Raw genomic sequence first — 15,711 nt, forward strand, 5'->3', positions numbered from 1 at the left:
AAAAGTATATTGAAACTCGTGATGTCAGACTGAGGTACCCACGCTGATGTTTCTGCGCGAAATTAAAAAAAAAGGGACCTTGACCTTCATTGCCTTCTCTAATATAACAAAGCTATCAGCAAAATAACGAAAATAGACCTATGCAAACACACTGTATCAGATTCAACTGATTTACTGTTTAGCTTTAGCGTCCTCTTGTCACCCTGTCAACTCGCACGAAAACCCTTCGCGGTAATCCAATGGCTTTTGGCACTTTTTCTTATTGAAATGAAGATTCGGAGAGGTTGGCGCTTTTATGGCGGCATCGGTTACTCCTTGTCACTTATCAAAGAAAACAAATGTGCGTAAAAAGGGAGAATAATGACACAAAATATGGTGCTACTCAGCTAGAAGTCGCGAATTCGATCCCAGCCGTGGCGACCCCATTTCAGTGAGGGCGAAGTGTAGTATGTTACATTGGGTGCACATTAAAGAATCCTGAGTGGTCCAAGTTAATCCTGACTCCTCCACTGCGGTGTGCCTCATGATGAGATCGGGGTGTCACTACGTAATACCAGGATTTATTTTTGATTAACTATTGTAAAAATTATTTTGGACTCCCTCTTTGTGAAAGCCTTTTGCGCCACAACGCAGCCTACCCATCTTGGTGAGCCTGGCGTCGGTCATACCTTTACGCTACGTTTGTTCAAAATCGATGGTAATGTTGATCCAAGCGGCGTTGATAGAGGAGGCGTGTCTCTAGCCCTTGAACTCTGAGCAATCCTTGGAAGCGGCGCTGGGGTTAGAGGCCGGAAAAACCGGCCGTAATGCCATGGGTTTCGATTATGCCTCTACGATCACTTCGTTGTTAGGCGGTTTAGCTAAACTTGGTTCAGAAAGGCTGAGGTCAGTGTCATATCACCGAGATGGAGAGGGTGGTAGGCGCATGCCGAAATTACAGATGAAGTCATATCCGTTACTGCTGTATCTGGACACGGCCGCGCTCGCAGGTAGCAGCGCGCCGCATACGGCCTTCCCGCAGTCCGCGTACCCCAGCTTTTAAATTCGGCCGCCTGATTCCTGCCGCTGCCGTTAGTGGGGCGTCGACCCTACGTCAGCTAGAACGCGTCCTACGGCGCCTCCAAACTAATACGTTGATCTGCCCAGCTATAGTCAAACATTTCGATCCAAATATCAGTGGGCAATCGAGCAATGCAATGATTTGGCGGATACATATCCCATGGCCTGGGCCTGCCAACAGGATCCCAAGCTATCCCCTATTTCCCACCCCAATCGAGAGGACTCGGAGGCGGCCCTGCTCAGCAGCTCCGAACTAGATGAACAATGAGCTCTGGTCCAACGGGCTTCAGCGATGGCTTCAACCAATGACGTGCCGGACTAAGGACGACACCTAGTTTAGTGGAGCCCACGAGCTTCACGCTCTCTCTTGAATAAAAGTTTTCACCACCACCGCCACCTGGCCAGCGTGTGAAGAGAAGCAATTGAAAGAGAGGGTTCATGGTATTTGGTGCATTCTTTCGACTGCTTTTTCAAGACAAGTGTGCGGTTTCGCCAGGTTTCGACGATCATCGCACATTTGTAAGGGCATGCCATACTGGCAAGCGCATTCCGTAACAATGATTAACTTTTGTGTGTAGTTCTGGTACACGGTAAGAGTCCTGGAATACAATTACGTCCGTTTCCAAGTGATTCTAAGTTGCGCGCACGATGGCGGTCCAACATCTCTCGCGAGAACTTCAGCGCCAGGTCCGCTTCCTCCGTTGTCTGCGACCGGGACATTCACGATTAGGACTGAAGGAAGAATTGCAAGCAGAACAAGCTCACAACCGCTGCTGTTCCTACAGTTTATGAAGGCTATTCAGCGTGCACGGTCCCGCGTGAACAAAAGCCTCGCGAACCCCGGTGAAAACAGCCCCTCCTTTAACTGAAATAAAAGCGAGACAATTAGATATGACGATGATGGAGCGACGACTGTACGAAGGCGATACGATGACTGCACGACGACAGTGGTATGACAACAATGTAATGACGACGATGGTGTGAAAATGGCGGCTTGAACACGAAGGCACGAACGACAAATGCATGACGACAATGGGTTGACGAAACTGGAATGACGACGACGGTGTGACCGAGACGGCAGCACGACGGCCATTAATATACGATGACAAGTTCTTGACGACGCATTGACGACGATCACTTGACGAAGACCAAATGACGACGAGGCGGGATGAGGATACGAAGATGACGGCGTGATGACGACCGTGTGTCGATGACCGTGAGACTACTGCGCACATGCGAGGAGTGCACGGACACGACGACGTGGCGACGACAGAATGACGGCTACAGAATGACGACGAAGTGTTCAGGACGGCTTCACATCGTGGTGTGCTGACCACGGCATGACAACGCAGGGCCGTCGACAGAGTAAAGATGTCGGAACGATGACGACGGCAAGAAAACAAGGGAATGATCACAATAGAAAAGTTACAGGGTCTCTTAAGATCTCTCTTAAGAGGTGAACGTTGAAGGCCTATTCTTCCTCATCTTATCATTTGCCTCTTTCTCTTTGCCTCTTCTCTTTCTCTTCTATCTTTTAGTCGTTACTGCTGACTACTAAGCATTTTTAGTCATTTGTAATCAATTGTGGTCATTACAACGACGACGACGACGACATGACGAAGACGGAGTATTTGTGTTAACGCTCGCGTACGCACTAACGTGCATGAACAGCCTCCTGTGGGCTGCCTTTGTTTTTCACTAGATCCGCTCCTGGCCTGCACTATGCGCAGTACCGGTCAATCGGAAATACAGTGTACACACTTAAAAAATTTTACACCTTTTGGGACTTATCTTGTCCCACAACGATAATCGTCATCGGTCTTGCCCGCGTTTCCTTTCTTTAACGCTGCGAGCCCGGCACTTCCCAGTGAAGAACGGCATGCGCGTTATCAGTGTGACGCAGCTTCTCGACAGGAAAGTAGCGAGAGCCGGGTTTTCAAGAAAGGAAACGCAAGCAAGGCGGCTGACGATTATTGTTGTGGGACAAATATACACCCCAAAGGGTGCAACCGTTTTAAGAGTGTATAGTGTAAACAAATGTACACCTTTTCGGGGTGTATATATGCCACACAACAATAATCGTCGTCTGTTGCTTGCGTTTCTTGAAAACGCTTGGCTCGCTACTTTCCTGCCTAGAATGCTCCGTCATGCTGATAACGCGCATGTCGTTCGTGACTTGGAAGTATCGGGCTCCCAGCGTCAAAGAAAGGAAATGCGGACAAGACGGATGACGATTATTGTTGGGTGGCAAGATAGGACCCAAAGGGTGTAATTTTGTTTAAGAGTGTGTTAATGTGGGCCAGCTGGTATTTCGTCAATGCCGAAACTAATATTACCCCGACCAGGTAACAGGGATCGCAGCCAAGCGTTTGCGGGTATTGCCTCAATATTCTGAGTATACTTCAATAGTGTAGTCTCAGTTCATTCCCAACACATGCTGGCAGCTTGCTTCTACATATGGTGAATACACAGAGGTACCGGAGAATACTGACTGCCGCTAAATTTTACCTTGCGCTGTGGGAGTTTAGACAAGCAAGGTTAGAAGAAATGGGGCATCAACATACGCATGCAAACTTACCACAACGAGGAAGCCTTTGAGCGCTTCTTCTTTTTTTTTTTCTGGGAGGGAACGTGCTTCTGCATATATAGCCGAGTTCTACCAGTGAGAGCGCATCGTGAGTTCAGTGCTCCCGCCTGTCCCGCCGTCGTCAGAGCTCCGGTAATTCGGCGACACGTTCGGCGAGACAGATTCCTCGTAGAGCAGACGTTGCGCCACCACCGCTGGGCAGAGTCAACTAGAGGAGTGTTACGTCGGGCCTAAACGGATGAAAGGATACCGAGGACGACTGATGCCATTTCTGCTGCGCTGGAGGAGATTTTTTCACGCGCCGTTTGCTGAAGCATACGCGGCGAAGCCGACATGTGCCGAGCAGCGTGCGCCACACGAAGGTGTTGAAGGCGTGTCTGGCAACGCACTCGAGTCCTTGAACCCGGGGCCTTGGCCGGTTCTCGGCGCAGGCGGGGCGGGGATGGATCGCGCGGCGCGTGACGACGCGAGAGGAGGCACCTGGGGACGCCAAAAAAGCGCCTCGCGCATCGCCGCACCGGGGCAAACACTTTCTCCGCTCGCGACCGCGGACGAGAGAGGCGCCCGCGCGGGAACGCCGTCGTCGACGATCATCCGTTCTGGCTGCTGATCGCTGACGCCGGAAGGAGAAACCACGCCGGCGGTGGAGCCGGGGCCTGCCAGCCGACGAGGAGAAGGCCCCGACCCAGTACTGCGACGGAAGTGCCTGCACTGCTCTCTCTCCCGGCCGGGTATGTAAAGGCTTGATTCGGTTTGAATTTAGGCAAGCTTTGCTTGGACACAGAACATCAAAAGTAAGGACGGTATACGTAAACTGCGAAACTAACTATTTTTATGTCAGAGCAAGTGATGTGGCATTCAGGCGCAAATCCAAGGGGGATGTTCTAAACACCCCAGAGTTCTGGCAAATAGAGGACTGTAAAAGACGATGGCAAATATTTCGAATTTTCCGTCCGCAAGAAGACTTTTTTCTAAAGCTTCGCGCAGCTTGACGAGTCGACGTTGTCACTCTTCGGAGGGCAGTCACGGACATTCCCAGCTACGATTACTGACTGAAATGTCCGAATACTTTTTTAGAAGATTTTCTGTGTCCCATATTAATGTGCCGCACAACGCATGAATAACAGATATATCGTAATTAAAATCTACGTTTTCATAAAACTGAAGTGTGCGTAATCATAATCTTCATCAAGAGGAAACTGGCTCCTCCATCAGAAAACGCCCTGGATCCACTGCTTCGTTACTGCCCCCAAACTACATGTGGAGAAAACGCACAAAAGAAAATTAACTAATAAAATTCAAAGTACGTGCCGAGACATTATGTCACACCCGGAAGGATCGGTTCGCATATCGCCGTTTATTGTTTTCAGGTGTTCTTAGCGTAAAATAATTTTCTTTTTTTGCATCTTTCCCAGCTTTCTCGTCGTTTTTCATCTTGTTTTCTTTTTGCATCCCAGTACATCGCGTCTATATAAGTTAACTTAACAATGAACGGCGAACAATGAACGAGCCAGTAGTAGACTTGTTGGCTTGAATTAGCTGAAAATCACAAGTAAAAGTTACTCTCCCGAATTAAGGAGTCTATACTGGCAATATGAAATAACATGACGCACTCATCTATTCTAAGAGAAAAGGGGTGAAGGCATCAGAAAGGCATGAGAGAGACGTTTAGAATAGAAATGAGATACTGATACCACAAAATGTCTGCATGTCGGTGTGGTCTGAGCTAGACTTTATTCCTTTCCATTCGCAACGCGTGACTGGGCAACAGTTTAGATGCGTTTCACCACCAATTTACAAGGGAACATTACTTTGATACACCCTGTGCCTTTAGAGGAGAAAGAAAGGGGGCTATTGGTGAAAAGAGACAGAAATACTAATATAATCTGCAATTAGGGGCGTGAAAATCGGCATGTCACTGTAATTTGCGCTTCATTTTAAGTTGTTTTGTCAAAGTGGTTTATAAAGTACAGCTAGAGTTCCATGTCCTTGCGCCTTGTGTTTCTAAATACACAAAGCCTTCTGAACATGCCATCAGCTAAACATCCTATCACAACATGTCATCATCGATCATGCCAATGTGTTTGTGGCAGCGTTATGTACAATATGGTCCTGGAGCGGTTCAGTGACAAGCATCGGCTGTACCTACTCCATAGAGTGTTTCTTGCTTTGTGCTTTTTGTTATTGTCCCATGACTTTTTAACAAGCCTCATGTCATCTGTTTTAAACCTCTAAATTATTTGAAGCCGTCTACTGGTGAAACAAATTTAATTGAGTCACAGGAGATAATAAAAATAATTGTATCTAATTGCAATGTAGAGGGCTGTGTAGCTTTCATTTCATTTGTTGTGAGGCTAGGAGGCAACAAAATGAACTCCACATGCTCACGTTGAAAAAAGTGACAAGAACAACTTGCTTGAAACTTTAAGCTACTAAAGTCGCAATTTCTAGCTCTTACGTCGAAAACCCCCTTACGTTTACGGCTCACGCTTGAGTGCACCTGAGTGGGCACTTAAGACTGTCAGGTCTTTCGCAATAAAAAAAGCCGGGCCACTGTTTGTCTTTAACAACAACACATCGCTATCACTAGTAGGGACATATTTTGCAACCGTTGTTTATTTCACACACAAAAAACACGCTTTGATATGCATCGCCGATCACGTGTTTCGTAACTCCAACTCGGTTTCCACCCCGAACAACTGCCCCTCTGCTCACTGCTAGAACCACGATGAAGAGAGCGCGCAATATGCGAATGAATTTCGACATGCGTCACAACATTCGAATCCTCGTTGCATGCTGAATGTGATCTGCGGTGGCATCATATCGTGCAACAGAAGGGAGACAGGCTATACCACCATGTTGAACTTGGAGAGAGATCTGAGGTTTACAGGCCTACATAATAGATTTTGAGGACGCCACCTGCTACTGCTGGATAGTGTACGTGGCTTACTTCGTTTGTTATCCTCTCTTTTTCTCTCCCTTAATGCTGTCTTCCCCTTTCCATCTTCCTACCCTCTCCCCTCACGCTGGCCAGACAACTAGAGCTACCGTTTATCTTTATTGAAGAAAAACTTGCTTTCATTGACATGTAGGAAGCTGAGTTCCTTGTAGACACGAGGCATACTCGCATAGGTGGGGAAAGTAGCCGCAATTGATGTTTTACGGTATACTTATTCTTTATCAGTACGCTGAGGGTCTTGACGCTTACGAAGCTGTCCCGCTGTACTCTAGCTGTCGAGAAGGCTTTCACCTTCGTTGGCACTGATTAAAGTGAAGTGCGGATGCCATTGCAGCGATGTTGAGGCGAGAAAGGCGCCTGCAAAAGGAAGCGAAGCGTATGACACGCCTCCGAGCGCTCATTATCATCGCGGTCAGCCGGTAATAGTGAGACGCGGTGAGTGTGTGTTTGCATGAGTAAAGATTATGCATATCCGGCGCACATGCTGCAACCTGTGTAAAGCGAAGCGGTTATACGTAAATGCTTTACAACTAACTCGATGCGTAACTGTTGTATTTGCTTTCATCTTGCCCAAAGTGTATACTTATGTAATGTTTAGGTTCATCCACCACAAAGGTCACAGCTTTATCCTCAGTATATCTTTTTGTTTGTGCACTACACCACTCACAAGCTATGCAGAAATGCAAATACAAGATCAGCCGGATGCACAGTGTGAGACGGCTACACAAGGACGCCACGAAGACGAAATCAACGTATGCTGCTTTTGGAGGAAATTGCGGTAACGGCGGGTGTAGGCATGTAGAAGTGCAACACATATCTTGGTAGATAAAAGGATTCTATATCTCTTGCCTCAGAGTCGCACATACCCATTCCGGACGATTGACTATGAATGGGCACATACCCTGTGACACATGCCGAATGGATAAACAAAAAAAAATGAAGTAAATCAAAGAATCCCCCACCAGTAGCGCCCCAAAGGCCGTGAGGGTAAATAAATAAATAAAGAGATAAATAAATAAATAAATAAATTGGTTGAAACAATGTGATACCTTACTAACAGGTCGATATGCTTAAAGCGACACCTTTGAGCCCACTCTACATGTGCAGGTTTCAAGTAGATTTCCTTTTTTTACGCACAACAGAGCTGTGCCTACAGCCACAAACTTGTCAGTAAGCATATGTGAGTTATATAGGCCTGTTTGCTGGTGCTTGCATTTGTCCTACACATAACCCTCGTATCCACAAACATATCTGTCTGACCCAATAGCAGGCGCCAACCACGCCAGACCGATGAGGGCAAGAAAAGAAAGCTTCACATTGAAAGAGAAAGGACAGGCACGGGGCTCAATTGAATTTGCGTTCAGCTCCTTGAGTGGAGGAGAAAGGAGACGGGAAATGGTAAAGGTGCATTTAGTTAAAAGGCAGCTCCGGCGATTTTTGGATGTCCAATGATCCTAATAAGATTTTGAATTGCGTTCTCTTTTGCACTCTGACGTGCTAAGCAATATGGCTGCGAGTCGTTTAGTTTTCCTGAAAATGAATTTTAAATATTGGTTGCGTTCCCGACTCATGATGTTTTACTTGCCACCGTGTCTTTGCGACGTCAGAGACTGCATCGTCACCGTCACTGATGTCATCGCTGAAGTCGTTGTCTAGTTCGGGAAATCTGTAAAAGCTGCCTGTGTCGTCAGAAGACATCATAAGCTTCGCTTGTTTGGCCTTAGCACCACGTTTACTGCGTGTTTACATTATGGTAGTGTAGGACCTGAAGTCATCAACTCATAGTGACGTCAGGCGAAGGTGCTACCCATTTCGGTTTTGGTATCTCGTTTATCGGCTATTTAAAGTGATTGATAAATTTCTAAGAAAACTGAACCACCCTGCCGGTGACATGACTGTCAATGTCATTTTAAAATGACCATAGCCTAATATGGTGAAAAATACGCAGGACTCCCCTTTAAAAAGTGAAAAAGCTCCTGCGCGCCAAGTGTATGCATGAGAAATGTTAAAACCAACCGAGTTCAGACGCTACTCATGCCCAGTAGACTAATTTTAACTATGAATGAGATGACTTTGTGCCTTTTGGTTTCGCCTAGGTAGCTTAAACCCCACCAGTCTTTAAAACAGCGAAAATCAATCTCAGCGGCTCCTGTAAGCGACAACAATCGCATGCACAGCGTCTCGTTATGTAGAACGTAACTGAACCACCTCAGGCATTCGTTATCGAGAGCGCCAAATTTTTTGGCACTGTGGAGTGGTGATCGAGACGTCGAGAAAGATGCTGCGATCTCGGCAGTGATTTATTCCTCTTCGGGATCTCACGCGTTCTTTGTTGCAATACATCACCGGCAATGATGATAAAGCGTATGTGACCTCTAGCACTTTCCGCGACTAATACCCACAACGAAAAGTTGCTTTATTTCCACGGTGTATCCACAAGCAACGCCTTGTGTATACATGAACTGACCTTATTGATCTTTTCTTCAGTTTTAGGAATCTACCCTATATTGTAAGGTGCCTCTCAGGAAAGACAGTGCTTGGCAAATGAGTTCTACAAAAATCCACAAGGTAAAGAAAGTTTGACAAAAGGAAAACTTTTTCGTTCTCCTGAGAGTACCACAAAGCCACAGTAAAACCATGTACGAGTTTTTTGGAAATAATTCTTCGCGTCAGAGAAAATATTGTCCGGGTCAGGGGATCGAACCGTGGACCAACACCTCCCCGAAAAGGTCGCTGTGCTATACGATATAACCAGGGGGCTTTGTAGGGCGACGTGACAGCGAGCGACGTGGCGTGCCGTCGTCCCTATTTATTCTGGAAGGCGAAAAGCGGAGAGTGCACTTACAGGGCGCACTTAGCGCTGGTTGTGCGGAAATCCGAAAGCTGGAGGAGGTTCCGTGAAAGGTCGCGCTACTCTCGCGCGAATCACAATTTTCCTTTTCAATCCAAGCCTAGCCGTCTGCCGTAAATATCGAAAAGCTGAAATGTTTGGTTGACCGCTTCCTGACAGCGCATAACACCAACGGAGAAGTGACGCGCCGGGCTCTGACAGGTGGCCTTACGGTGGCCGTGTTTACGTACGTACGCTTGACAGAAAACCTTGTCGTCGATGGCTTTGAAAGCAAAGTCGACATGCGTCCCTCCACAGGCTTAAGCAGGTTTCCTAGTCCCGTCGCCGGTTACTTCAGCGTTAAAAATGACAAGACTGATCGCTTTCTCACGGGAAACTTATTTAATTGTGAGGTTTAACGCACCGAAACTGCACAGTGGTTTACGAGGCACGTCGGGATGTGAGGGTTAACTCTGACCACATGGGGTTCCCCAAAGTGCACCTGTAAATCTAAGTACACGAGCGTTTTTCTAATTCACTCCAATCGAAATGCGGCAGCCGCAGCCGGGAGTCTCACTCGAGACCTCGGGCTTGGCACCAACACGCAACAGCCACCGCGCCAGCACGGCGCGGGCGCAGACAGCCTGATGCCCAGCAGCCGCCATTAGAGGACTGGCGATTCCGATGGCTGCCGATCGAAAATTTTTAAATGGTCTCTTTACTACCATATCTCCCAGGTAACACTGTTAGACCAACCGGGGCGTCAACCTTGTGAGATTCGCAGTGGTTTGCCATGCGAGAGCAGTCTAAGATAAGAAACCACTAAAGCACAGTTACCGTGAGCTAACACTGTCTGCCTACTCCAGAGGAGACCTACCCATCAGTGAAACATGTGTTGTGGGCGTTCTTAAAAAAAAAAAAAAACAGAAAAAAAACAGAAAGAAAAAATATATATATATCTGCACATTGTACCGTGAATGGAAGGACTGTCATCAGTATCGCCGTGCATGCTATGCATGGCGCACTCAACGTCGGTTCGCGAAGCTGCCGACACGCATGGAGGAGTTCCGGTTCCTGTATACCCTGATCTTGCCCTCTCTGACACGTCAGTCTTCGAGCTTTCCGCTCCACGAGCGAGTCTTTGTGCTAGTATAGGACATCCAAAGAGAAAGAATGAAAGGGCTGCAAATGTTTCGGAAACTGATTGTCGAAAGATGTTACACGTCATGCAGGAGTGGGCTGATTAAATAACACGAAATTGCGTGTGCTTTATAGTTCATATATGACATATTTATACGCAATACCAAGGGTCAGCGCACTGAAAGAAACTGAGTCTTAAGCGCAATTTCACTTCCAGATTTCAAACAAGAAGCAAATTACTAGCTTAAGCAAAATGATCAAAATGTTGGTACTAACGTTGTCTGTCTCTTAGCCAGAATGACTGGCCCGTGCATGCGCCTTTGACTGAGCTGAGCTGGCGGCGCATGTGCGCGCATTCGTCGCATATTTCCTCGCTCTCGCTCCTCACCTTCCTCACCTTTATATTCCCCCTTTCTAGCGCCGCCTAACTTGGGCCAGTAATTAAAAAGAAAGGAAGTGGTTAGCCCCAGCTGGATGAAAGCAACGGCATATGGTTTGTCGTCATGTGGCGCTTCTTAGAGTATTTTTTTATATTCCACTTAATTGGTTCATGAAATGAATGAATTATGCAAAATTCTTAAAAATTCGTTTTAGGGCCAAGTGCGTTTCGTTTTGTTGTAAAGGGGGTTCAGAAACGACCGATCCAGTTTTTCTTGTGGCAACGTACATGCTGCGTGGCGATTTTCTTTCGGCGTGTCAGAAAGCCCGCGAAATATGAAATAAAACCACGTGACTACGCTCGCGCGCTATCGCGTTGCAGCGCTCTCAACCGTGCGTCGAGCCTATCGCTCATCAGGGACGAAGACGCTTTCTTCCTGTGTGCCACCGCCACAGATGCCGACGCACTGTGAAGCCTACGCCTGGAGCCGCCGCTGCTCACTTGGCCACGGTCCACGCGCGCGGTTCTTTCGCACGAAGCGCGATTGTGAGCACTGCAATACGGCAGCGCACGAGCGCAGCCACGTGGTTTTATTTCATATTTCGCGAGCTTCCAGAAGCGCTTGGATTCAAAATACACCGAACCATCGACTGGTCAGTAGTAGAGATAAGTACGAGACGTTTAAAGTACTGGTGGAAAAAAGCAGGCTAGAGATTGATACGACCAGATCCGCTACGGAATAGGCAGCGGTACAAGGTAGATAGAGAAGTTTTGAGAAACTGAAAAAAAAAATGAAGGAGATGTATACAAAATGCTAGAATTAAAAGCATGTATAGCATATCTGGTTAACTCAAGTAGGCTATACGTGACTATTTGCCACCGCCCGGTTTGAAAGGGGACGTCAATAAATAATCATAATTCGCCACATCACGGCGATGGTGATACCGCCGACGACGACGGCAAAATGCGCCTGGGGTGTCTATATACCACAATAAAAAAAGTTATGGAATCACTTTCACTCTCAAGGATGCCCCTTTCCGAAAATACGGACTCCCCTTCCCGCCCCCTTTGCAGAGATATTAGTGCAAAAAGATCGGCAGAAACCACTCTTTACGCCGATTGCGTGAACAGGGGTAGAAGGAAAGAAAGAGGGAGCTAAGGAAGTAAACGAGGGCAGGTTAGCCAGATTTTGTCCTGAAACGATAATACGTGCTGGGAAGGTAACGGGTAGGTGAGACAGAGAGTTTAAGAAATATTTCAGCCTGGCGTCATCATTGACCGCAAGCTCTCATGGAGCCCTCACTGCGTCTATCTGAAGAAGAAGTTAGTCGCCATTGCTCAGGTCTTCAAATTTCTCTGCGGAAAAAACTGGGATACACCAACCCATTCTATGTTGCAGCTGTACAGGGTTTTGTTTCTCGGACTCCTACGTTACAGCCTGCCAGTGTTGTCAAATGCATCCAAGACGAACTTTCGCGCCTTGGAGATCATACAAGGAAAAGCCCTAAGCACGTGTTTAGGGCTGCCTCAGTGCACCTCAACAGCAGCAACAATCGCCATGGCGGGAGCCCATATAATCCAAGCACATGTAGCTGTCGACTCTCTCAGAGCGCACATTCGCCATCTGTCAAGGATCCCCGACCATCATTTGGCCTCCCTACCAGCCGAGAGACCTCAAGCGACCTTTTAACAAGTGATTAACGCTCATCAAGAGTACGTACCGGCATCTTTTACACCGGCGGCGAAGCCTTCCTCTCCCCTGTGGTGCCTGCGACAGCCTCAAGTGAATTTTGCTATTCCTGGAATTACAAAAAACTCCAATCATCCATCGCTGGCTCTGAAGCAACTTACGCTCCTATTACTGCACCAGACGTATCATGACCACATTCATATATATACCGATGGTTCGACCTCACCTAACAGCTCAACTGCCGAATTCGTCGTTCCAGCCAAGAACGTTACAGTTAAATTCAAATTGTCGCACACGACTACATCTGCATCGGCAGAACTTGCAGCTCTCCATGCCGCTATGATGCACATCCCCGAAAAGCCAACAGAGAAATGGGTCGCATATTGTGATTCTAAGGCAGCCCTTCACAGTATCAAGTCTGCATTACGTCACAGAACTTACGAGCAGATGGTATCTGACATCAGGGAAGTGCACCACCATGCTCTGCAAAGAGAACACCAAATTATATTACAATGGATTCCTGCTCACTGTGGCATCGTCGGCAACAACCTAGCTGACAAGGCTGCCCGGTGTGCCCACGAAGATACCAAGACGCGTCCAACACCTTTGGCGAGGTCGGACTCTGCCAGAGAACTTCGCCTACTTGCACGCAAGAAGTCACACGATCTCTGGATTTCAAGTGCCTTCAATTGCAGATTACGTAAACTGGACCCCACGCTACGGCTACAACTGCCATCTAGCCTTTCCCGCGGCGAGACACCTTGTTGTGTCGCTTGTGGCTGGGAGTGGTGTTCACGAACGCATACTCCTACCGTATGGGAATGGCCGAGAGCCCGATGTGCGACTCCTGTGGGCGCGAGGAGGCCATCGAGCACCTATTGTGTACCTGCCCTCGCTACGATGTCCAACGCCTCTCTCTGCGGGCAATTTTACGCCGACTGGACTCGAGACCGTTCATCGAGTCAAAGATACTCGGACCGTGGCCACACCCGTCACTGGCTTGAAAAGCGATTCGTGCACTAGTGCAGTACTTGAAGTGCACCGGTTTAAGGGACTGTTTATAGTGTCCTTGTGTATGGTGTCCCTCCCACACGTACTCCGGGCTTACTCTCTCAATTTCTTCCTCTTTCTATTCCCCTTTCCTCCCTCCCCCCCCAGTGTCGGGTAGCAAACCGGATGCTGTTCTGGTTGACCTCCCTGCCTTTCCTATTCTTGTTCTCTTTCTCTCTCAGCCTGGCGACATGGACCATGCAAAAGACGTAGTAGCCGTGCCTATAGTGGTGCGCTCAAGTTCATTCCTCCTCATTTCTTCTTCACTGCACCGATCACACTTGCACAACACAATTACAAGTTGATGGCGCTCTAGACGCTCATATGTGAGCTCTACAACGTTGGGACCCCTACCTCATCTTGATTTGCTCGCAGAAGACTACACAATGACGAATGCATCCTAATATGTGATGAGAGACTGCAAAGTTTAATATCCATGCTCGATCCACCCTTGAACCAAACCGCCTGACAGAGGGAGACAGGAGGCAGAGAAATGGAGAGGGAAAGGTAGGAAGGCTAACCAAGGACGTGGCCGGTTGGCTATTCTACCCTTGGGGAAGGAGAAGTGGGAAGAATTGATAAGAAGTAGGAAGAAGGAAAAGTCATCCATAGCCAGTCATTGTTAACACATGTGCAGATAGATGTTCGCTAGCAGTCAAAAGCGTTCGTATACTACAGTCGCCTTCAAGAAGTTCGATGTGGCTTTTGTGGCCTTGTGCATGTAAAACGCTTAGGCCATGGTCCCTGGATCTCTTCCTCCAAGAGTGGTCTGTCATCCAAGCGGCTCAGTTTAGCTTGATGTGTATATCGTTGAGCGTCGAAGCATGCGAAGTGGCACAGAAGGGGCTCTATTGACTCATTACACCCGCAAAACTAAGCGGACTAAGTATCAGCACCACTTCCGAGGTCATCATCACAATCACTACCACAAGAATCATTCCGTGCAATGAGCGCACACTTAATGTCTATGCAGCTTCGAGCGACATGTCTCGAGCCCAACAGCCTTCATTGGTTGCGGTTTAGTGTTGTTACTGCATAAAATTTTATTCATTGTTGGTTCATTCACACCAGCGAACACTATAGTAAAAACACACAAACGCCTTCGCGACGGTCAGCGACAAAGATCAAGGACCAACGCCCTGTGTTACTTCATGACCCTCCCTCCGACAACCAGAGCGACACGCTCTCCCTGACGAGCCTCGACCGCGGAAGGCGACGGTCGACGCCAAGTGCCTCTGTGATGTAACGCGTGCGACCACGAAATGGAGCGTGTTCCTAGGACTAACAGAAAGAAATGCCGAATCACGACGCTCGCGCCGCTTCATCGACGACAGCCATACGACAACAGTCGCGCCGCGACCGGTCGCCACCACCGCGGGCAAGGGTTGATGACGGAGTTTCTCCATCACGTCGCCGCCGTGGAGAGCGCATCCAGCCGCTAGGAAGCCGCAGCGTGGGGCGAAGCGGAGAGACGAGCAGCCCGCGGTCCCGCTCTGATGCTCGCGCTGACCCCGAAAAAGCGGAGCGCAACACGTGACGGACGCGCGAGCGACAGCAGGCCTCTCAGCCGGCACGACTAGAGCCTCCCCCCCCCCCCCCCCCCCTTTCATCTCGCGCACTTGCCTGCTGCCTTCTTCTCACCGCGGCGGAGACGAGCATTCTGGATCAGAGGAAAAAGTGCAACGCCGCCCGCTTCTGCCTCTCTCCTCCGCACACTGCATCAGGCCGGGCGAACGGCTCAGCGCCGCTGTGCCTTCTGCGGCATCGACGGTGGTTTCGCGCGGCGCCGGAGTAGTCCAAGGTCAGCGCCGGCGCAGCCGATCCGATGCGGCTGCACAGCCCGGAGTACAAGAGTCCAGGACCTGTGCAGTGGGCGTGCGATCACATATCTGGAAGGCAGCCGCCGCTAGCAGTAGCGTGAAACTTTCAGTGGTGACCGTGATTCCTAAGCGACCTCCTGTATCTGCATGAGAACGTGCGCGTGCCAAGCAACGGCCGAGAGTGCGCGAAATGCAAA

The 15,711-nt window shown here is 48.6% G+C and overlaps 1 protein-coding gene across 1 annotated transcript in view; it reads left to right on the forward strand.

The window, feature by feature from the left end:
- The first annotated feature begins 4,173 nt into the window (after positions 1 to 4,173).
- The window catches only part of LOC135914223 (A disintegrin and metalloproteinase with thrombospondin motifs like), a 279,502-nt gene continuing 267,964 nt past the window's right edge, over positions 4,174 to 15,711 (forward strand). Inside the window, exon 1 of the mRNA XM_065446973.2 lies at positions 4,174 to 4,377. The gene's annotated coding sequence lies outside the window, so the exon portion shown is untranslated. The remainder of the gene's footprint in view (positions 4,378 to 15,711) is intronic.

This window comes from Dermacentor albipictus, chromosome 6 (genome assembly GCF_038994185.2).
Source record: "Dermacentor albipictus isolate Rhodes 1998 colony chromosome 6, USDA_Dalb.pri_finalv2, whole genome shotgun sequence".
NCBI classification, from domain to species: Eukaryota; Metazoa; Arthropoda; class Arachnida; order Ixodida; family Ixodidae; genus Dermacentor; species Dermacentor albipictus.